The following is a 7,090-nucleotide window of genomic DNA, read 5'->3' on the forward strand; positions in this document are numbered from 1 at the left end:
GATGGCAGCTTTTGTTAAACAATAACTTGCATTCTATTTTGATACATTTAATAGTGGATGCTGTTGACTTTGTTTTGGTCAACTTTTGGTTAAGTAATAATGTATGGTTTTTCTAAACTTACATATTTTGATAGGTTTCCTTTATAGGAAATCATTTTTTAAATAAAGAATGCAAGGTTATTTATTAAATTCATATAGAGTTATGATCAAGCTGTGGGACCAAGATAACGATGGTCGTCAAGTGTACCTTGACGGGTCGTTAAAGTTGGTATCAGAGCTCTGGTTGTAGGGAATTAGGCTGCATTGATGTCGTTACCCGAGTCAATAGGGTGCATTAGTGAGTCTAGTCTACAGCCCAGCCTATAATATATTATTATATGTGATTATTTGTATCGTATTGGTATGTATATTGTTATCATACATACATCTCTATTATGTTCTGAATCCGGGAGGAACTCCCATTCCGATTTAAACGTATTCTCTGACTCATGCGAACTTATCCTTATAAGAACACATCGGGTAGTGAAACCGAGGGGTGTCATTCTTGACTTCTGAAATTCGCGACATTTCTATGTCATCTATTATGGTTATGTATATATAATGTTTGAGTTATCTTACGCGAGATGTCATTCTTGACTTCTAAATGCTCGGCATTTCAATGTCAGCTATTATGTTTAGGTATATAACATTCTTGTTACATTACGTGCCTTTGTGCCGTTGTGCCTATGTGCTTTGGTTTTTGAACTGGAAGACGTCATTCTTGACTTTTAGAGATTTTTGGCACTTCGAAGACATTTCTATGCCATTGTTACTCCTATTTGTTACTTATGATGTTTTGTCTCTTGTGCTATCCTTAGCACGTTGTTTAAGAAAATGTTTTAGAGAAATTTTGTGGAAATCCGAGGTTGATCGCGTGTCCTGACCTTATGTAGTGCTATTGGAATGGAGATATGAATTAGTGAAATATAATGGAGTCAGGCCAACGTGATTATATTACGTTAATTCATAAAGAAGTCCTAATATTGTGACATGAGGAATAGAAAGCAAGTCAAAGAAAATTTTTACACTACTCATTCAGAAATTCTGATGTATTACATGGGTAGGGAAGATATTCATTATCTTATTTGTCGATATACGAGAAGCTCATTTTAACCAGATTATCTATCTCATGCCCAATCCTCCATAACTCGCTTGTTAGCAACTGCTTCGCTCGGGAACAGTTTTGGCCCAAGGACTTCTGTCCTGATAATAGTCAAAATAACATTTAACTCATTGGTTTTCATGACCTCGTAACATTTGTTGGTCAAATGTCGCATGACGATACAAGTCATTTACTCGATCTTTCACGATCTTACTTCAACTTGTAACCTCTGAAATACAGATACTCTGTTTATCATCGGGAGTTTTACACATTTGTTTAATTGGGCGGTTCTCACGGGATTTATGGGTGAATAGAAGTAATGAAATATTTTGTCATGTATACAATTTATAAAAATCATATATGTATATATGGATTCAAATGAATAAATTTATCCTTACCTACAAAATTATTTTAAGACCACTCATTTATTGAGCTGTTTTAACTAAGTCAATTTGTTTTATATAAAATGGTACATGTTGTACATACTTCTAAATTTACTAAGAACTTCGTTTCGTTTATATTGTCACATCAAACGTTTAAAGCTTTTTCAAAACTCCTTTGATTGATTTTATCAAATTTTCGCATTACCCTACAGAGTGTTTGGATCGCAGTTCTTCTCATCCTCCGTTTAAGGATGAAACTTACCCTTAAGTTCATTGATAGAAACTCTTACACCACTTTGGATTCCGGTTTTATAAAATTTGTTGGAAAGTCTTTGCGCTCATAAAATTTTCCCTCTTATGGTTGAACATGGCCGAAACGCGGACCGATAAATCAATTTTCTGGGGTACACTCGGTGGTCACCCTATTGTAGAAAAGGCGCTAGATGGGTTTCTACCCCAACTGTTGTTATAATGGGTATCATGGATATATATTACACTAGACCGTTTGAGGAGTTTCTACTCTCAATATTCGCTGTCAACCACAACACCCTCGTAAACATCAATCCTAGGATTCAATACATTGAGATGCACGAAATTATTTTTGGAGATTCATCTCACCTGGAGGCGGCCATTATTTATAACCCATGATTCGCGTTCTTTTCATCCACACATAAATTTAAAAATACGGATGAATCCTAGATTTCCTCGCTCATTGTACAAGGAAGTACACTCTCGTTGAAATATCACACCTTTCGTACGTCTTCCTTTCGGAAATGTAATGAAAATTTACTTTGAAGTCCATGATCCTCGTTATCTCCTTTGAGAGAATTGCCTTAAATATCTATGCCACCGATGTGACTACTCCATATATTTCTTCCTTCATTGTTGCAACTATATTTCATTCATCCCAGTTCGACCCCTTGGGGAGCTCCTATTTTGTTTGTCAAGAAGAAAGATGGTTCGTTCCGATTGTGTATTGATTATCGCGAGTTAAACAAGCGTACTATTAAGAATCGTTACCCTTTTCCTAGAATTGATGATCTGTTCGATCAACTTCAAGGTTCGTCCATTTATTCTAAGATTGATCTTCGTTCTGGTTATCACCAATTACGCGCTAAAGAAACTGATATTCCGAAAACCGCTTTTCGTACCCGTTATGGTCACTGCGAATTTCTTGTTATGCCGTCTGGATTGACTAACGCACCTGCTGTGTTCACGGACCTCATGAACCGTGCAGACCCTATCTAGACAAATTCGTTATCGTTTTCATCGACTACATCCTTATTTATTCCAATAGTAATGAAGAGCATGAAGAACATTTGAAGTTGGTGCTTGATTTGTTGAGAAAAGAAGAATAGTACGCTAAGTTCTCTAAGTGTGCTTTCTGGTTAAGAGAAGTTCAATTTCTTGGACATATTATTAGTAAACATGGAATACAAGTTGACCCTGCTAAGATTGAGGCGATTGAAAAGTGGGAAATTTCCAAAAATCCCCACTTAGATTCGTCAGTTTCTAGGGTTGGCAGGTTACTAAAGAATGTTCATTCAAGATTTCTCTCAAATAGCGAAACCTCTGACTGCTTTAACGCACAAGGGGAAGAAGTATGAGTGAAAGGATGAACAAGTGACTGCTTTTCAATTTTTGAAGAAGAAGTTGACTACCGCTCCGATATTATCACTACCTGAGGGTCATTGCTTACGCGTCACGTCAGTTGAAGATTCGTGTCAAGACTATTGGTTGTGTTTTGATGCAACAAAAGAAAGTCATTGCTTACGCGTCACGTCAGTTGAAGATTCGTGAACAGAATTATACAACCCATGATGTAGAATTGGGAGCTGTTGTGTTCGTACTCAAGAATTGGAGACATTACTTTTATGGGGTCAAATGTACAGTGTACACTGATCACAAAAGTTTTCAACATAACTTTGATCAAAGACAGTAGAATATGAGGTAGCGAAGATGGGGTGGAATTGTTGAACGGTTTTGATTGTGAACTCCTTTAGCCATTCCAGGGAAAGGCCAATGTTGTGGCCATTGCATTAAGTCAAAAAGAGAGAATTGAACCTCGAAGATTTAGGGCCTTGAATATGACCATTTGAACAAATCTCGCAAGGCAGATTCTTGCAGCTCAACAAGAAGCCTTGAAGGAGGAGAATTTTGTAACGGGAAGGTCCGAGGCTTGAGTAAACAGTTAGATGTACGAACCGATGGTACTCGGTATTTTGCGGGACATCTTTGGGTTTCGGAGTTTGGTGATCTACGACAACTTGTTTTAGATGAGGCTCATAAGTCTAGGTACTCTATTCATCCTGGTTCAGGAAAGATGTATCATGATCTTAAGGAGCTGTATTGGTGGCCTAATTGGAAAGTTGATGTGGCTACGTATGTGGCTAAGTGTTTGACCTGCGTTAAGGTTAAAGCTGAACATCAGGAACCTTCTGGACTTTTGGTGCAACCTGAGATTCCCGAGTGGAAATGGGAAGGGATTACAATGGATTTTATTACAAAGTTACCGAGAGTTGCGGGTGGCTATGATACCATGTGGGTCATTGTAGATCGACTCATAAAGTCGGCTCACTTTTTGCCGATTAAAGAAACGGATTCAATGGAGGAGCTTACTCGTTTGTATTTGAAGGAGATTGTTTCTAGACATGGTGTTCCCGTGTTATTTCGGACCGAGATAGTAGATTTACATCGAGGTTTTGGCAGTTCTTACGAGATGCTTTGGGAACTAAATTGGATATTAACACTGCTTATCATCCACAGTCAGATGGTCAGAGTGAAAGGACCATTCAAACGTCGGAAGACATGTTACGAGCATGCATCATTGATTTTAGTAATGTTTGGAATAAGTACTTGCCACTGGCTGAATTTTCTTATAATAATAGCTATCATGCAAGTATTAAGCCGCACCTTTTGAAACGCTGTATGGTAGATAGTGCAGGTCTCCTATCTGCTGGAATGAGGTTGGGGATGCTCAACTCACAGGCCCGGGAACTTTTCATGAAACTACCGAGAAGATCGTACGGATTAAGGAAAGTTTGGGAACCGCCAGAAGTCGGCAAAAGTGCTATGCCAATAAGAGAAGGAACGATATTGAATTTCAGGTCGGTGATCGTGTTATGTTGAAGGTACCACCTTGGAAGGGCGTGATACGTTTTGGTAAAAGGGGAAAGTTGAATCCTTGTTTTGTTAGACCGTTTGAGATTATTGAGAGAGTTGGACCCGTGGCTTATCATTTGAAATTGCCACAAGAACTCAGTGCTGTTCACGACGTTTTTCACGTGTCGAATTTAAAGAAGTGTTTGGCCGAGGCCGATAAGACAATTCCTCTGGAGGAACTTCATGTTGATAAGCAACTTCATTTTATTGAGGAACCAGTCGAAATTATGGATCGAGAGGTTAAGACTCTTAAACAGAGTAGGATTCCTATTGTCCGGGTTAGATGGAATGCCAGACGCGGTCCCGAGTTCACTTGGGAGCGTGAAGATCAGATGAAGCAGAAGTACCCGCATATTTCCCAGATGCTGAGTCAACCCCTGCACCTGCTTAAATTTCAGGACGAAATTTCCGTAACGGGAAGGTACTGTAACGACCCTACTTTTTTCGTTATCTTTTACCGTTAATTATTTAACGACCGTTAACTGTTATTCGTGCCACGTCATTTCTATGACCTATATTATTATTTTTGTAATAATATATTAATTATTATGTGTTATATGAATATTTGTATTCATATCTTAAATTGTACGTTTCTACGTGTCGCGGATTTCTATCCGGCGAATCTTTTCGGTTTTCAAACCAACAGTCGAGCTTTTGGGATTTTTAAGTCCTAATTATTTTAAATATGATATTTTAATATCATATGATTATATATAGTGTTTATATATTTTATTCGTCGCGTAATTGTTATCTCTCCGAAAAATCAATCGCGTAGTAGCGTTTTCGCGTTTCGGGTTTCGTTCGGGCGTTCGGGCTAAAAGCTTTTAGTCCATACTTCAATATGGCCTACAAGTGGGGCCTACCCTTCTGTTTTTGGCCGAAAATATCAAGGGGAGGGGGATGGTTTTGCCAAATTTTGTAACTAGTGATGTATTTGTTCAAAACACCACTTTTACTTCTAATTTCAACCTAAACCTTAATTTGTGAAATCCTCTCTTCATCCTCCCTTTTCTTGGCCGTCACCTGCATCCTCAACATCACCATCATTCACCAAAAATTCAAGCTTGATTCATGGGGCTTTTAGTATAATCGAATTCATCTCTTCGTTCTCTACGCGACTACATCATTTGATTCTTGATTAGGGTATAAACTCTAACCCTAGATTTTTAATTTTTATTTATTTTTCTATATTTTGATTATATATTAATAGTATGATAATTACTTGTTATTGTAATGGTGTTTGTATGCGTAGAATTACTCGTAAACATATGTTTTCGGTTTGATATAATTGGGACAGCAGCTTTTTCCTGTGTTTCTGACTTTGTGACTGATATAAAAGTTAAAATAAAGTATCTATATGAGTTCCTCTCATCAAGACATTAATTTTATACTCCGGATTCATGTCGTTTCGATTCCCGGAGCCCTAGATATGATCAAAGTGGTATTTTGTTAAGATTGAAATGTGATTTTGGTATGAACTAGGTTTGGTCCGACTTTGTGACCATAATTGGTGACTCTAGGGTGTGTTAGTGTGTTAGGACTAATGGTGGGATGAACTTTCATGTTCGGGTCATCTCAATCCGAGCCACGAATCACCCGTTGCGTCTAAAACACGATTTTGGTTGAATTGAAGTTCCAAGTAGTGAATTAGCTGTACATCACGACTTGTGGGCTGTTCATGGTGTGTTCTTGAGTGTACCAAAGTGTCGGGTGGTTTGCTTAGGCGGAGATATATGTAAGGCTCGCCGAAAACCGACACCCGGGGCTTAGGATACGACCCGATGAACTTTTGATTTAAAACTTGTGATTAATTATTAAACTTATGATATAAATAATGGATTTCATTATCATTTAATTACTTATGATAAAAAAAGTAATTATTATTATTTACAACTTATGATATATATTTATTATATCATTTAATTAATACTTATGATTTAATTAACATTTTAATTAAACATAAGATTAATGATACTTCATTATTAATGGAAAATACTTATGATAAGTATTAAACTTATATTATGAGATTACTATTATAAGACTTATAATAAGTATTAATTAATTATTTAATTATTATAAGGCTTAGTTATTATTTAATTATAATTTAATTATTAAATACTTATGATTTAATAATTATAATTAGAAACTTATGATATGATTAATAATTCATTATTAATTAATAATACTTATGATATGATTTAAAATTTATTATTAATTAATAATACTTACATTATGACTAATATTTAATTAATTAATTAAATACTTATGTTATATTAATTATATCATTTAAACTTATATTAACTTTAATAATTTATTTTAATTTAATTAAACTTATGTTATGACATAATTAGACATATCTAACTTTAATAAGCGTTATAACTTACATTATTATTATAACTTACAC

Source organism: Rutidosis leptorrhynchoides, chromosome 10 (assembly GCF_046630445.1).
Source record: "Rutidosis leptorrhynchoides isolate AG116_Rl617_1_P2 chromosome 10, CSIRO_AGI_Rlap_v1, whole genome shotgun sequence".
Taxonomy (NCBI): Eukaryota; Viridiplantae; Streptophyta; class Magnoliopsida; order Asterales; family Asteraceae; genus Rutidosis; species Rutidosis leptorrhynchoides.